This window comes from Diadema antillarum, unplaced genomic scaffold (genome assembly GCF_040938485.1).
Source record: "Diadema antillarum isolate AM-2024a unplaced genomic scaffold, OU_Dant_1.0 seq00001296_RagTag, whole genome shotgun sequence".
Classification (NCBI taxonomy): Eukaryota; Metazoa; Echinodermata; class Echinoidea; order Diadematoida; family Diadematidae; genus Diadema; species Diadema antillarum.
Window position 1 is genome coordinate 779,292 of NW_027272075.1, and position 17,561 is coordinate 796,852.

At 42.7% G+C, this 17,561-nt stretch overlaps 1 pseudogene; it reads right to left on the reverse strand.

Annotated features, from left to right (window-relative positions):
• Positions 1–17,561, reverse strand: part of LOC139708054 (A disintegrin and metalloproteinase with thrombospondin motifs 7-like) — a 195,718-nt pseudogene that overhangs the window by 78,141 nt on the left and 100,016 nt on the right.

Below are 17,561 nucleotides of genomic sequence, written 5' to 3' on the forward strand. Positions count from 1 at the left end.
CACAACACCTCTTTTTCAAGGAGCGTGCGTAGAGGGGCAATTTCATTCGCTAGATTGAGAAGGAATTTTCCCAAATAGTTCACTGTGCCGAGAAATCGCTGCAGTTCGGTCTTGTTGGTCGGCGTCTCCATGAGTTTTACCGATTCCACTTTCTTTGGATCTAACCTCACACCATCCGGCGTCAACACATGCCCGTTATATGTCACTTCCATCACCTTAAACAGACATTTCGACGGATTCAGCTTCAGATTTCTCTCCTGAACGCGCTGTAGGACCCGTTCCGGACGTTGGTCATGCTCCTCCTCACTGGCTCCCCAGATTAGGATGTCATCCATGATGACTTCTACGCCATCTAATCCTTCGAACAACTCATTCATCTTACGTTGAAAAATTTCTGGTGCGGCATTAATGTCAAATGGCATTCTTGTGTACCTGTAACGACCATAAGGCGTGTTGAAAGTGCATAGTTTGGAGCTCTTTAGGTTCAGTTTCAGCTGCCAATATCCACAGTTGGCATCGAGGGTACTGAACACTTTTGCGTTGGGCATTCTGGACACTACCTCTTCCACTGTTTTCATAGGGTAGTGCTCTCTTTTGATTGCGTCATTTAGCTGCTTCGGGTCCAGGCATATACGCACTTTGCCTGACTTTTTCGCGACCACCACCATATTGATGCTGTTCACCCATTGTGTTGGCTCCTCTTGCCTCACCATCACTCCTAGATTTTCCATGCGTTTCAACTCCAGTTTCACTTTTTCACGGAGTGCCACAGGCACTTTCCTTGGTGGATGTACTACTGGCTGGGTGTCTGGTTTTAGATGGATGTGGTGTTCCCCTTCCAGACATCCCAGCCCGTCGAAAACATCAAACTTGTGCAGCACCTCTGGCTGCACGTGACTTTCCAATGTTTCAATCCGCTTTATCAGTTTCAGGTGTTCACATGCTTCCAGACCCAGTACTGGTGCGACATTCTGGTCGAGCACCTGAAATTCTAGTGGGTACAATTTACCTCTATGTTCACAGAGTACCTCATGTCAAACGTTCTACATACTTGGCAGAAATCATGTATCCCGTATCAGGAACAAAATAATTGAAATCACACTTGTATGTTTGTATGTGTCTGTTTTGTCATCAGAGAGTGGGTTGTGACAATCAAGTTAATTTACCTGCAGGGCTGAGCCTTTCCCCGGAGTAGGTCACTAGTTTGCATTTAGAACGCTTCAGTTGGGCACTTAACTTTTTGCACACAGATAGTGGTAGTACATTGCACTGTGAGCCTGTGTCCATTTTCATCTCCACTATGTTACCAGCAATGGATAACTTCACCATCCAGTCTTGCTTTTTCGCTTTGGTTTCATGCTAACTGTGTTCCACCATGTCCACAAACATGTCATCATCCAGTCCAAGCAAGTACCCTGTCAGGGATAAACCTGAATTACCCTCTCAGGGATATTCAGCGGCTCAACGAAGCGTTGCGATCGTTATCGCTATTCTCGTTGCCGGTCGTTTCGATTTATGACTCAAAATTATGCGGATTTTGCAGGCTCGTGCGAGCGCTGCACGCTGACCATGATCTGGGTGGCCTTGTGCACCCATCATGCGCACAGTCCGCGCCGTTTGTATACCCCCACATGCAGGCATGTCACAGCGACATGTCACAGCGTCACATACCAGCCGGGGAGCGGACGCGAATATTTTTTCCGTATATGGAAACGCTATGGGACATGCATTATTCATAAGTTGAGCTGAAAGACTGAAATGCGCAAGCCCGTGAACTGTATAGCTTGGCCAGCTTGTACACAATGAACGGACTCGACTCGCACAGGTCTACTGCACATGGAACGTATTTATTATTATGCGTTTTATTATCGTTGTGTGGATCGCGTGTGCATGCAGCGCACGCCCGATGCAGCGAGCTAGCTACTAGTACCAGTGTATGTGTGCGTGTGTGTGTGTGTGTTGTGCATGTATATGTACATACACGTTCGTGCGTAAACATGTCACTGCACTCACGAGGTTCGTCCGATCAGTGAACAACTGCATGCGGGAAATTGAACTGTCGCTTGCTTGCAATTGCGATAGCTATAGCTCCAACATGCAACGAACATCACATTGCACACACATACTAGGTGTTTCAAAAAACATTTCCCACTTTTGATTCTTAATAATTAAAAAACTATATATCAGATAGCATTGTCATTGATATGAGTGATAGCTGAATAGTGTACAATTTGGTTGAAGGTGGTTTAAATATGAAAGCATAAATCAGTTTCATGAAATCCATGATTAATTTCACAGTTAGGTTCCAGATTTTGCTCTATTTTCAACCCTCTGTACAAAATTTCACTTTGCACAGGGGTCTATGGGTGTTTATGTGAGTGTGTGGTTAACACCCTGACAATGGTCCTGAACAATAGCCACGGTTTGAATGCTTCATTATTTATTCATGAGAAATTCCACTATCACAACTAGTCTTTATTCAGCCTCTGGCAGTATCTGTGTAAAGTCAAACGCCTGCCGATACTGTCGCTGAGTCGTGACAGTGCTCTCCCTACTTCTGAAAAACGAAATTGCAATGAATACCTTCTGTTCAGTGTCGTAAACATGGTGACAGGAAGCAAAGAGTATACACTTGTGTATATGGAGCCTTAAATTAATCTACTGTGAAACAAATCGCCCCAATGATAACTTTGTGCTGCTGAACTCTTTACCAAAAATGATCTCTTCTTATCGAAAAAGCGAAAAATTTGTCAGACTATTTAATCAGTAGACAGTTGTATCAAAATGAGGAACTTTAGATAATTTATTCTTATTTATGTCCAAAATTTAGTGACATGTGAAGCAAAATTTGAAAACGATTGCCAGCTGGAACGATATGTGGTGTTTGCAAGCACTTTACCCGTGCATGAATTCAGACTAGCAGTGCCCAGGGCAATCCACATGAATTATTGATTAAGCATTCATGGGCCAGGGAGCGCGAGACTGACGCCTAGTCAACAGGTGGTTCAGGCATGTCCATTGTTCAGGGCCATTGTCAGCACACACTCACATACACATCATTGGTTCCTGTGCAAAGTTCAATTTTTGTACAGAGGGTTAAAATTTGACCAAAATCTGAAACCTTACTTCAAAATCAATCTTAGATTTAATGAAACTGATTTATGCTTTCACGTGCAAATTACCTTCAACCAAATTGTACACTATTCAGCTATTGCTCATATCAATGACAGTTTTGTCGGATGAATAGTTTTTGAACTATTAATGATCAAAAGTGGGAAATGTTTTTTGAAACACCTAGTAGCACTCTGTACATTGGATACAATTGGATACAATCACGCTCACATATCACGTACGTCTAATTGACTTATCAGTTTGAAAACGCAGAACCAAACTCTAACTGAAGTTCGATCTACTGTTGGTTTACATGTGGATTGGTAATGATCTTAATGTTGTATTTTAAACGTGCACTCGCGATGCTCGAGTCACTGGCAGCACTAAGAAGTCGATAGTGAATACATGTCCGCTTCACATAGCTAAATACGAAGTAGGCCTGCTGTGGTAGTGGTGTATTTAGGAATACTATAGTACCCGATCGACAAAAAGGGCGTGCAAAAGATATCAGATTGAGAAGAGCTCTTATTTGGTCATTTATGCATGTACAAATAGTGGTAATGTGGCATCAATTCCAAGCCCATATGGCTGTAGAGGTTGTAGCTTGGAAAGTTGTACATTTCACGCGAGCTCTCCACAATCGACTGCATTTTCTTCGAATTGAACCATGCTCGCCACGCCGCCGGCTGGGGCAACAGCCCTGGCTGACAATCACGATGCTTTCCTCTAGCTCTCCAACTCCTACCGCATATTACCAGCGGGGTTGCGTAGGGCGCTCATGAATTGCGAATCGAATGTAAACGGAATATCGAGCACGTACGTACGCACGCAGTGATCACACGTGATCATGTATGTACAGTGTGTGAGTCCATTCATTCGTGTACAAATTGGCCAAGCTATAGGATTTTACCGAAGTCCACGCGCTTGCGCATTTCAAAATTTCAGCTCAACTTATGAATAATTCATGTCCCATGGCGTTTCCATGAACGAAAAAAGATATTTGCAGCCGGCGAGATACCACGCACAGTCCTCGCACATCGCGATAAGAGGGTTTTGACAATGTGCACAAATCGAAACTAATCTAAACTACACTAAGTTCACATAGTCGTTTCAGGATGATAACACACACAAAAAAAAATACACAGTTCCTCTCTCAAATGGAAGTTGGAACAATTTTCAGTTATAATTCTCCCACAGTCCCAAGTAGATATAACACAAAATGCCTCCTTGGTCTTCAAAAAGTGCCGTCCATGCAGTCATGGCTGTGTATATTCCATAATTCAGGGAGGTGGAAAGAGAATATAACTATGCCTGATTGGTGCACAGGGACAAACTGTACCGTGCTAATCATCCATGATCTCACTGGCAGCTGACTGGTACCGAGGAAACCCGACTTACAAATTAAGATACAAACAGAAAAGCAACATCACTCCCCACCCCCTCCCAAGAAACCTGCGTGGTACGACTTGTACAATGTGTTTCGCAGTGATTTTCTACAACAGACACTGCCGATCGAGACTGCAAGAACGGCCAGGGTAATAAATCTTTTCAATGTCACAGCACTTTCCCAAGATCGACGCAGGGACGTGATCAATGCACATTTTGATTTTTCTTATTACCTGCGTTGACACATCTTCTAATGTCCCCGGGAGATCATACTATAAAGAGGTAAGCATCGATGCCATCCTACACAATGTATTTCCAAAATTTACAGTATTGATTTCATGTACAATATATCAATGTGGGATGAGTTAGGTTCCTTCTCACAGCAGCGAGCATTAGTCCACGAAAGCGGCGGCCAGGTAAGCAAGGCGAGCCAGAGAGCAATACGATCACCTGCCGGCCATTCCACGTGGGCTATCTGCGTATACGGAGGCAAGCGGTGTGCGTGCGTTTTTCTCAGTTCCAGTAGCGATAGCCTGACAAATGCAGACTGGATTGAATAAGGCTAAGTGGACAAAATTTTCGAACATTTCGTGCTATGACAGAGAACGTGTGAATTTAGCTCGCCCTGGATTACCCTGCAAAAGTGTCTATGAAAGAAAAGACTAATAATCTTCCCTCTGAGGGATAATGAGCACAATCCGCGGCAAGCAAAAAATACCGTTTGTGTTTAAACGCAGACAAGTCGAAGCGGTTTTGTCGGTTGCCATAGACTTTACACGTGAGGGCGATTCGCTTGGCACTGAGCCAGATTCGGCGAGCTAGCTCGGTCCTCCCGTTTTATCCTCTATAGGGTATTTCGGCGTTATCCTTCACAGGGTATTTGCTTGGACTGTCATCTGATTCTGACATTCCGATTTCGTGCACGCGCTTGTTTTTACCGTTGCTCTTGCACATTTCGCAAAGTGTCCCATTTTGTTGCATTTGTTACACTTTTTTGTCATCGCTGGGCACGCTTTTCCTGTATGAACATATCCACAGCGACCACATTGACTTTGCTTGGGTTTATGTCGGAAGTCTTGCCGGTGTTTCTCTTTGCAACTTGCTGGACATCTTTCTCCAAATTGCCCACAGCCCCGGTGGCAAGTTTTGTCACCTGCGACTTGCTAACTTCGGCTGCTCGGCAAATGTCTACAGCGTTTTGAAGTGTGAGATCCTTCTCACGCAGCAATCGTGCTCTCGTGCCATCATCTCTAATCCCGACGACAATACGATCTTTGATGAGACTGTCATGCAGATTTTCGAATGCACAAGACTTGCATTAGTCTTGAGATCGGTGACAAATTGATCGATAGTCTCACCCTCCAGTTGGAATCTCGTGTTAAACACGTGTCTCTCGTATGTGACGTTAGGTTGTGGCTCAAAGTACTCAGAAAATTTCTGAATGATCTTGGCAAGGCTTGGTCTGACTGAATCCCTCACTCTCCGTTTCAAAACTGAAGGTGTTGAAAATTTCCAGTGCATCTTCTCCAATGATGTGGAGGAAAGTACATGTTTGTACTTTTTGCTCTTTCTTGTCCAAGCCACTCGCTGTTTGGTACAACTCAAACCTCTGCTTCCACCTCTTCCAATTCTCTGCCACATTTCCTTGCAGGGACAAGGCGTCTGGTATCTTCATACCATCCATGACTACAGCTTTTCACTCCCGACACCATGTTACGTTCTTAGTAGTGCTACTTGACTACATATAACATTGGAGAGAGAGAGACTTCCAGCTTGACTGTATGTGATGATGACTTTATTGCAAGTGAGACCACTTTTGGAAAATAGCCAACGTGGCAAGTGAGCAGAGTCCTTGAAGGGACTTTACATTAATGGGTATGTGACCAGAGCCTGGCTTATTGATGCTGGACATATGGACATGATATGGAGTACTAGTCTTATAACTAGTCTCATTACATGTCTGTGACCTTTGACCTTGTGGTGACCTTCAACTCCCAAGGGACATCTACCATCCAAGTTTGGATACAAACGGACCTATACATCAAAAGTTATGAACCATAATCGAAACGCGCCGTAAAAAACTTATCATTGGGCCCTTAAAGTTCGTTGACCCCTGTCTGTGACCTTTGACCTTGTGGTGACCTTCAAATCCGCAATGGAAATCTACCGTCTAGGTTTGGGCACAAACGTACATATAGTCTGAGAGCTGGCTGCTGGTCAATTTACCCCATCAAGCCCATAAGGTTTGACCCCTCAGAGTTGCTGGGGCCACCCTCCTCATTTAAAAAATGCCCGTCAGCCTGGTCCCTGAGGGCGGGTTCGGCCCCCAGGGACCCCCCGAAAAGGCCCTCCGGCGGGTGTAATTTACCCCATGGAGCCCATGGACCAAACTTGGCCTATATGAATGTCCTATGGGTGTACATAATCAAAATATAAAAACTGACAAAATATCTGGTCGGGAAAGGGGTTGCCAGACCGCTTGTTTGCAGGCATAAAACCTTGTTTTTGGTCAAGGAGTCTGCGCCAAGACTACACTGTCCCATAGGCCCTGTACTGTAGCGTCTCCCAACAGGCTGACGGACAGTGCCAGTTAGTGCATGTAGTAGTCTTGGCGCAGACTCCTTTACGCCCAACAAGGGTTTGTGCCTGCAAACTACCCGTTATACCCTGGGACCCAGGGTAGTTTGCATGCACAAATTGACCACACACACACCCACACCCACATACACACCCACACACACACGCACACACACACACACACACACACACATTCACACATGACTCTATGTATACTAAGAATACCGTAACACAAAACATGACCAGTGGTTTCTCCATACAGCCATGATACCTTGCACATACCTATAATTATTATGTTCATAACTTTTGAATGTTTTACATCGATACTATCAGTGAACCTTCAAGCAGGAACACTGAAGAGATTTTGAAATTTTTGTGAAATTGTATTCTGTTTTACTGGCCACACAACCTGCTTACCCTTTATTATGTATCCACCATATCAGACAAATATATATATACATATATATATATATATATATATATTTGGAAAATGCTGAAATAAACCCTTTGTTGTGAGTAGACTTCAGTTTCTCAAATCATGCATTATACTGTATGATAGACTAAAATGTGAAATTATGTTTTATATTATATGAAATAAATTCATGCCAAATACTGGTCAGTTCAGGAATCATAAGACTGCAACTGAAACATGTGCAATGCTTATCATAGGCCTACATTATACGTAATTTATGTAAGCTTTAGTCTTCCATAGAGTGTGATGCATGGTTTGATGTGTAATTGCCATGGTTTTGAATGGCAACTAAATCATAAATATGAACTAGGACCTGCATTGTAACTGTATATGGTATGTGACACCCTGGAAGTATTATCTTTTTTTGGGGGGGGGGGGGGGGGGAGGGGGGTAGACAAAGTATCTCAATGAGGAGTTGACAAAAATTCTAATATAAAAGAGAACACAACATGTAAATGCTCTCAACGTGCATGCTATTGTTAAAGAAAAGAAATTAAGCTAACATTTCATTTAGCTGGTAATTTTATGTTTCACGTTGTGTGTATATGTCCCGGGTTAACGGCAATCATATACTTTGATGCGCTCTTTGCAGTGCATGTGTGACACCGTAGGTTGAGTTTTGTTTGTGTGGGGCTGGGGAACTGAAGATGAAGTACAGTGTATCTCCAGAAATAAGGAGTTGATAAAACTGCTGATATAAAGAGACCACAAGACCAAGTTAATACTTTCAGCCTATATGCTATATAAAAAGAGAGCTATTATGTTTCAACTTGGTGTGTACTGGTCACGGTCATTGGCAGTGTTTGCAGTATGTGACACCATTTGTGTGGGGCTGGGAACTATTATAAATAAAATATATCTCCAGAAATAAGAAGATGACCAAAAAAAAAAAAAAAAGCGCAGAAGAGATGAAGAGAACACAAGATCAAAGTAAATGCTCTTGGCCTGTTTATTTCCATTACAGAAAGTTAGCATTCTATTGTGAAGCTTGTTATTTGAGGTTCCAAGGAAGAAATACATGTATATAGAACACGATAATTACATGTTCATTAGTATTATAGATATGCAGATATTTGTCCAAAACTATGAGGTGACATGCACTACTGAGTATGAAAATTGATCAATATCATTTCCAAGACCATTAAGCTCCTTCCTTATGTTATGCAGTTTATTCTGATTTGGAATTTATTAGAGTCAAATAAAGGAAATGTTGGCATGGATGCTGTAATCTTTGCCTATTTTATACATCAAAGGGTGGTTTTTATCAGCCAAAAACACAAAAAGTTATTAGTTTGAGGTTTTCAAAGGAATCTTATATTTGGATTGAGACTTGTTATTTGTATCTAAAAGAGGATATCAAGCAGGAGAAAAAGAAGTAATCTAAGCTACATCCCACTTGGTGACATAAACTTTATTAAAGTTATGTTTAATGCACGGTTGATGAAAATGTTTACTTAAATGTGTTATACAACTGGCCTTTAGCGCTGTTGTGGTTGGTCTTAAACTGAAGTTTACTCACAACAAAGGTTTTTCAGCATTTTCTGAAAAGCTCTATTTGAGTCTCATAAGGTGAATACATCATACAGAAAGAGTAGGCTGTGTGGCCAATAAAACCTAATACAACTTCACACAAATTTCAAATTTCTTCAGTGTTCCTTAAAGGTGTATTGATAGTATCCATGTAAAACATTCAAAAGGTATGAACATCTTATAGGTTTGACATTTATTATGTGCAAGGTATTATGGCTGCATAATGAGAAACCTATTAATTGTAACATGTTTAGTGTTATGGTATATACAGTTGTACATAGAGTCATGTGTAAACATAATTGTGTGTGTATGTGTGTGTGCGTGTATGTGTGTGGGGGGGGGGTGGGTGTGTGTGTGGTCAATTTATGCATGCAAACTACCCTGGGTCCCAGGGTATAACGGGTAGTTTGCAGGCAATAACCCTTGTTGCGCGTAAAGGAGTCTGCGCCAAGACTACTACATGCACTAACTGGCACTATCCGTCAGCCTGTTGGGAGACGCTACAGTACAGGGCCTATGGGACAGTGTAGTCTTGGCGCAGACTCCTTGACCAAAAACAAGGTTTTATGCCTGCAAACAAGCGGTCTGGCAACCCCTTTCCCGACCAGATATTTTGTCAGTTTTTATATTTTGATTATGTACACCCATAGGACATTCATATAGGCCAAGTTTGGTCCATGGGCTCCATGGGGTAAATTACACCCGCCGGAGGGCCTTTTCGGGGGGTCCCTGGGGGCCGAACCCGCCCTCAGGGACCAGGCTGACGGGCATTTTTTAAATGAGGAGGGTGGCCCCAGCAACTCTGAGGGGTCAAACCTTTTGGGCTTGATGGGGTAAATTGACCAGCAGCCAGCTCTCAGACTAATAGGGATCAAAAGTTATGAGCCATAATCGAAACGTGCTGTAAAAACTTAACATTGTGCCCTAAAGTTCATTGACCCTTGCCTGCAACCTTTGACTTTGAGGTGACCTTCATTTTTGGCAAAATGTGTAACTTTGTATAACCACTCTTACCTCCAAGTTTGATTGAAATAGAAGTCCTAAGTAGAGAGTTATTCAAGTTTTTGTAGCGTTACGGACGGACGACGGACGGACAGACGCCACAGGCGATCCCTTTAGTTTCCCCGCACCTCCGGTGGCTCGACAATAAACAAGCATGATCATTTACGACCAACCTGGCAAAAACCATCGATGCAGATATCCCTCGAAGAACGATAGCATGGAGTGCCATCCAGAACTCTGGGGGCAAGGTTCTCTGCCACCAATCCATGTTTCTTACAGAACAACTCGCAGGGTCTAGCTGTCAAACATAGAAGGGAGAAAGCCGTAAATGTCAGTTATATCGATGAGTTTCTCTGTTTTTGCTTATTTATCTTTTGAAAACTGGAAAGAGTATGGATCTCGTTACGTAAGGATCAGTATTTTAATGTCAGATTCGTGAGTATGCGTCCGAAAATGGAACAAAGTCCAGAGACAGACGTAAGAATCCATATTACATACCTATTTTCAAGATACACATGTATGACTTGATAATACGTTCGGCGGTTTCATTCTCGTAAATGCATGTAAATCCGGATCTCTCTTATGACAGCTAACCTAAGATGTCATAATCTGGCACATTAAGATATTGACATTTGGTGGATTCTGTGCAAAACCTACATTTGTGATGACAAAGTTCACACTGTTATAGAGAAACCTCATAATATGCATCTCTCTCTTTACCATGACCATAGCTTAGAAATGAGATGAAATAAACTTTGTTATATTTACCTTCAATGTATACTGGTACATATGGAAAACTTGTCCCAACCACGTCATACGATCTGCATTGCATCGCTCGAATGCTGGGCAATCCTTGTGGACACTCCTACCATACAGTATGTCAAAAAAAAATTACCATCAGATTTTCGCATTGATAACACCCAATATGATTAAACTGTATAAATGCTACTTCAGGGTCTTAAGATACAACATCTTAGCTCTATTTTGCAGAAAACCCCATTCAATTCCGTTTAGCGGTCACAGAGAAATGTGGAATGTTGTACAGCATGTCATGAGTCTGATTCTTCCAAGTTTAGCACTTCGATGCTCTTGTGTGTGAATACAATAGACAGAACTTGGAGGGAAGAGATTCCTGACATCCTCTACAAAATTCTTCATTTCTCTTTGACCACTGAAACAAATCGAATGGTGTTTTTTTAAAGCTGTTGGTAATGAGTTATATTTTCATACCCTGAATTTGTATTTAGATTGATTTACTATTTTTGAAGATATCATTGCGGAGGGTCCCGTTGTAATTTTTTTGGGGGACATACGGTATATATATATATAAATGTAAAATACGTGACATTTTAATATCAATGGTAATGCTGACACACGAAGACACAAACAGATCAATGATTCATATGTGTATTCATTTATTCATTCATTTTGCAGGGCACATTTATCGTAGCCCTTTTAAGGGCTTTTTACACTTGCGTTTCTTAACCCCGGACTTTCTCTGACCCAGGACTCTCGTTAGTCCCGTACCAATTTTTTCAGCTTTTTACACTCGCCAATTAGTCCCGTACTATCTCTTGTCCGGGGCTAAGGAGAAAACTGACCTTTTTACACTCGTATTTCTTAGCCCCGGACTTTCCAAACCACATGAATATTCATAATTACGCTGTGTACTGTACACGTACACGCACGCACCGGCAGCACTTGATTACCTCGTTTCTGATTGGTCAGTGAGGGTCGGACTTCGTCTCCGTCGCTTAGCCCAGGATTATTTTTTCGTTCTGTTTACACTCACTTGCTTGGCACCGCAATTGCGGTGCTAACCCCTGCTATTTTGCAGGGCCAGATAGTACCGTACTATCGGTGGGGCTAGCCCACTTTGGCAAAAACGAGTGTAAACAAAAAGTGGGCTAAGGATATTCCCGTACCAACGGTGGGGATAAGGCCCCCCCCCCCCCCCCCTTAGCCCCACCGTTGGTCCGGGGCTAAGCAAAAATTTACAAGTGTAAAAAGCCCTTTAGAGTCCTAACGATAGAGATACTCAATATGATTGCGTAACAACGTATGATAAGGCTGGTGAACACCATATATTTGCTTTTAGAATCTTTTTACAGTATATATCTTTCAATGTTGAATCGATATGAAAAAGCTAGTAAAAAGTACACTTCAAAATAAATTTCTACTGATGTAGATATAATACATCCAGTCGAAGCGTAATCACCAAAATTCTTATACTAATAAAAAAAACTGGATGAAAACTTGCGTAGTGTGACGTTTCGCCGATTACCAATGTGCTTCTTCGGGCGTCCTCCCAGTGGAAGAATGATCCCCAATATACATGTAATGTGTAAAGTCGCACAGGAATTTCACGCACTGATGCGCTTTCAGTGATGAAAGACGGCTCGAAATCTTTCGAATCGCCCGGTCCCAGGCATTTGAAAGGTTGAAACTGGGGCCCCCTTCCTGTTGAGGCTGAGTTCCTCCACTCGTCCCAAATCGATTCTTTAAAGCCTCGTTCGACCCAACGTGTCTCACTATCAAGCACTACCACGTCCTTGTTGTTGAATGAATAGTTGGTCTCTATAAGGTGTGAGTATACACCTGATTCCGGGACGCTGCCAACGTTGCTCGGTCGTCTTTGTTGGCTCATACGGGCTTTCAGGGACTGCTGTGTTTCTCCAGTGTGGAATTCCTCACAGTTTTCTTGTTAGCATCTGATACCATATACTATGTTCCTCTGTTTGTCCTTTGGTGTTCTGTCTTTGATGTGGACCAGTTTCTGTCCTAGTCTATTGTGGGATCTAAATGTTGTTGAGACACCGTGTTGAGCCAATATCCTCTTAATCTTCTCTGAGAGGTCGGATATATAAGCTATGGTGATGGTGATCTCCTGTTCCGGTTGTTGGATGGACCGTTCCCTTGTTTGCTCTTGTACCGGTCTTGTTTAGGGCATTCAGCTTTGGGGATTTACCAGTCTGGATACCCGCATTTTGCCAGGGTTGATATCAACTTTCTCTAACTTCGATCGGGTCACAAATAACGCTTTCCGTTCTGTGGAAAAAAAAAGAGGTCTGATTACTAACAATTTGTGAGACTCGAAATGTAAGTATTGATTAGGGTGTGTTGGTTTCTGACAGCCTGAAGTTTTCAGGGTACCGTCGCGTCGTTGAGAACATGCACTTCTACGTTCAGAAAGTAAGGCAGGTTTTCTGTCTTTGCAAATCTCCGTTGTGAAAGAGATGCTTGAGTCTACAGAGCTGTTGTGGCTGAGAAAATTTTGTTCTTTACCTTCTTTCAAGATAACAAATGTGTCATCAACGCATCTTAGCCAGACTTTTGGTACGGAATCAGCAGTGCAATATGACAGTGCTGGCGTTTCAAAATCTTTCAAATGTAGATTTGCAACTATGGGAAGTATGGATGGATCCATAGCACAGCATTTTTCCCCTTTTTTTATTTTTTTTAATGTAGTGCTGGTCTTCAAAGGAAAAGTAAGTTGTGTTTCAACACACTGTTACCGTAAAAAGAGCAGTGACATAATAGGACACAACTATCTCTTCTTTCTCAAACTTGAGGTCTGTGATCTTGTCAGCAAAATCCTGTGTATTGACATGACACGGAGAGTGCCCCACCGAAGGACTGAGAAGCCGAGCAACATGCTTAGCAAGATCTTAGGTGACAGAGTCTATGCTACTCACGATTAATCGTACCGGGATGGGCTCTGGTTTGTTTACTCAAGGTAGACCGTAGAAGGCTGGTACAACAGGTTCCGTAGGTGGTGTGAGGAAACACTTTAGTTCGTCCGATATTCCTCCGTGTTTGTGTAGGTTGTTCACCACAGACACCACTGCTTTCCTGTAAGCGTTGGTGGGATAGTATCCGATTTTCTTGTACGTTTTTTGATCCTTTATTAGTTCGTTGCACTTATCCTCGTAATCCTTACTGTGCAGAACCATCACAAATTTCCCCTTGTCCGCAAAGAAAGATGACGATGTCTTTGTCTTTGGCCAGTCTTTCCTAGGCTTGTCCTCTCTACGAGATGTTGGGTTTGGGCAGTTCGGTTCTGCTAAGCAAACGGCTTATGTCGTGACGCATTTGTTCTGCCTCTGCGTGTTCTTATATTCCATTGTCTGATTGCTGATTCTTCGGCCGTGATCAGTTACGAGATAGGTAATTTGCTGGGTGTTACGGCAAAGTTGAGAACTAGTCCTAATACTGCTGGGACGTGGTGGTGCTTAACAGAGAGGCACGTTTGTTGCGACAAGGATTGTCGCCCCCGGCTCGGGGCGACAATCCTTGACGGAGTTGGCGTCACAGATTGTCGCCCCCGTCATGGATTGTCGTCTGGCGGCAATCCGTGACGCTTGTGCAGTTCCCAATTTTTGACCTTGATGGCGACAATCTATGATGGCAAAAAAATTGTTGCGACAAGGATTGTCGCCCCGTCAAAGATTGTCGCCCCGGGTTTGGGGTGGTTGCTCCGGTGTTTAAACTTTGGTGGGATGGTTATGACTGGTAAGTTATGCGTATGTGTGTCTGTGTTTGTGTGTTTGTTGTGAGCTGCATGGTATGTGCTGTGTATGATTTGTAGGTGCGTACAATAAGTGACTTGTGTATGAGTTTCCGTATAGTTGTGTGTGTGTGTGTGTGTGTGTGTGCGTTTGGAGTATAATAATACAATAATATGTAGAAACTGTGCACATGTGGTGGTTGTATAGTGGTAGTGGTTTGTTTGTCTGTGTGTATACGTGTGCCTGTATGCGTACGTGTGTATGTGGTATATAGTGGCGTATGTGTATATCAAAGGGTATGTGATGGTGCGTGTTTGTGGGCGCAGTTTTGTGCCTGCATGAGTATCTGAGGGGTTTGGTGTTCGTGGGCTACGTAGGCCCTATGTATGTGTGTTGTGTGGGAGCGCGTTCGTGTGTCTACGTAATGCCCCAGTCACACAGTGCCTTACGATGGGTTACGTCCGCCGTGGATAGATACGGATAAGTGGACGCAGGTATCCGCAGGGTCGTATGTAGGCGTAACTCTCCGTAAATAATCCGTAAAGAAACGCAAAATGACAGCGCCAAGCCTGTGAAACTTTTGAAATGTTCAAAATTTCGCAGAGGGACTCCACGGATGCAGACTTACGCAAGAAACCGTAATTAAACGTAACTATCCGTAACTGAACGTAACGATCCGTAGCTTGGACGCAGACTATCCGCAAATAAGTTTACCTCCCGTCCATTTGCGTTTATTCCCGTCCACTGTAAGTATCCGAAATTATCCGTAAGTTAACGTATCACAACACTTACGATCGCTTACGGACATTTACGGGCAGTTACGGATGCTGCGGACAAGTGCGTCCTTTGGCGTTTTCCATTTTCATCTCCCATAGGAATAGAGAATAATGGTAAACTACACCACCCGTGTTGCTAAGCTGCAGCGCATTGTATCTGAAGGAATACTGCAACACAGTCCAGAGCGATGGAGTGGCAGAACCGATGCATGGTCGAGTTATGAAATTTCTCCCACAAAATGGTCATTTTACGTGGCACCCATATACAGATGACATCGTTGACCCATGGTGCTGAACTTATTTTTCTTGCACTCTCTGAATGTATGTTATTCGAATCACATTTTGGGTAGGGAATAGGGTTACATCATTTCATTTACTTTTCTGGCCGGGGACGATGTGGGGCAGCAATAAACTACTAGTACATAAAATGAATAAGACTGTATTTCTATAAAGTCTTAACCACTTTACACTCCATGGAATGTGTATTGCATTTTGTATTTTGTATTTTGGAAATGGAGGGGTGCTCTATTCGGGTGCTGTTCGTTATTTCGAAGGTTAGTTATTCCGAAGGTACGTTAATGCGAAACTGCTGCAGGCGCTACTGTGGCAATGAAAATGCCTTCAGCGTGTATGAGCACGAAACTTTAAAGAGGTCACACCAGCGTTGATCTAAAAATAGTATGGGTGTGTCAATTTCAGCGGTGACGCGGGCTAGACGAGAGAGAGACCGAGAGAAAATACATACGATGGAGGTACCCTTCCTAAATGTTATCTGTCTTTGTTCATTTTTTCACTGCAGTCATATTCTTCCATCAGTCTTAACTACAACGTCCATACCACTATTCTTTGTCCCAGAATAAGTTTGGCATGCTTTATGCATGAGCGAATAATTTCCACACGCCGTAAATAATTTGTCAATCGTTAGTTGATTTTAGCGCAAACGAACTGCCATATGCGCACCGCTAATATATACGTAATACAAACACCAACAAACACTCAAACAAATCCTCATAATGCAAATAAACCAACTCAACACTTTTTTTCCTTGATATTTCTTGATTTCATTCAAATCATTCAAAAATCAACCCATTCTGGTTGTAACATGAACAAAAAAGTTACAAATGGCAATTCGAAACACAAACAAATCCATTTATCAATTTATACTACAAATAATCTCACGTCAACATAGATCACTCGATTATAGACCAACCCTACTAACAATTTCTTCACGAGAAAGTTTTGACATGTAGGGCCTACCAAACCTATATCCCTTGAATATATTGGTTTGGATGATGTAACACCTTCTTACTTACAAGGGCATATGCATAAAAAAAAACCAAATACATTATACAAATCTAGAATGAAATCAGTCATAAAAAACCCGAACAACCCCCCTCCCAACCGAAACAAATCTAGGGCCTTCATCTATCGTTAATATTAAATCCTACCAAAATCTGTCATACCATTTATAACTATCCTTCTTCAAATCCAATCCCCAACCCACCAACCCCTGATTAACCAAAACCTAGTTGCATTCCATCACAAGCAGGTTAGTTTTGAAATCCGTTCGACCAGGAGCAGACGTATACCCTTGTGTGTATGTTCTGCTTCAGAAACGGATTTTTAATCTAACATCGCATCGCATCCTGGTCGCTGATGAAGAATGCGATGACTAACCTGTTTGGTGTCTTGTTTCTAAAACATGCGCTTAATTTCCTCGCCAGGATAAAGCGTTTTAATGCCATTTTAGGTTTTAATCTCATTCACTTCTGTTCGTTATTGATCAGTGACTACCAGGAAAGGCTGGTTGACTACGGGAAAGACCGCTGACTATCAGGAAAGTCTGATACAGTATTCCATCACGGACAAGGCACAACTACTGGCTGGGATGTCTCTATGGGGGCCGGAGGTGTGAGTTTGCGACAGTGAAAGACAAGATGAGGTGGGTCTCTGAACCGTTTATCTTCGTGATAGTAAATCTGAGCATGACGTTGGCAATGTAAGTCAATTGAAAAGCTATCAGGGATTCATATTTGTCGTGTTTTTTAACACTGATTTCATCCTTTCATCTTTGGCTCTTCGTGGAGGGAACCAGTCCATGGATGCGTCGTTGCTATGCCAAACGCGCACATACACGCTGCGCGGTTACCATGCACTGTGGCAGCAACTACCAGTCTAGTCGCATTCCATCACAAGCAG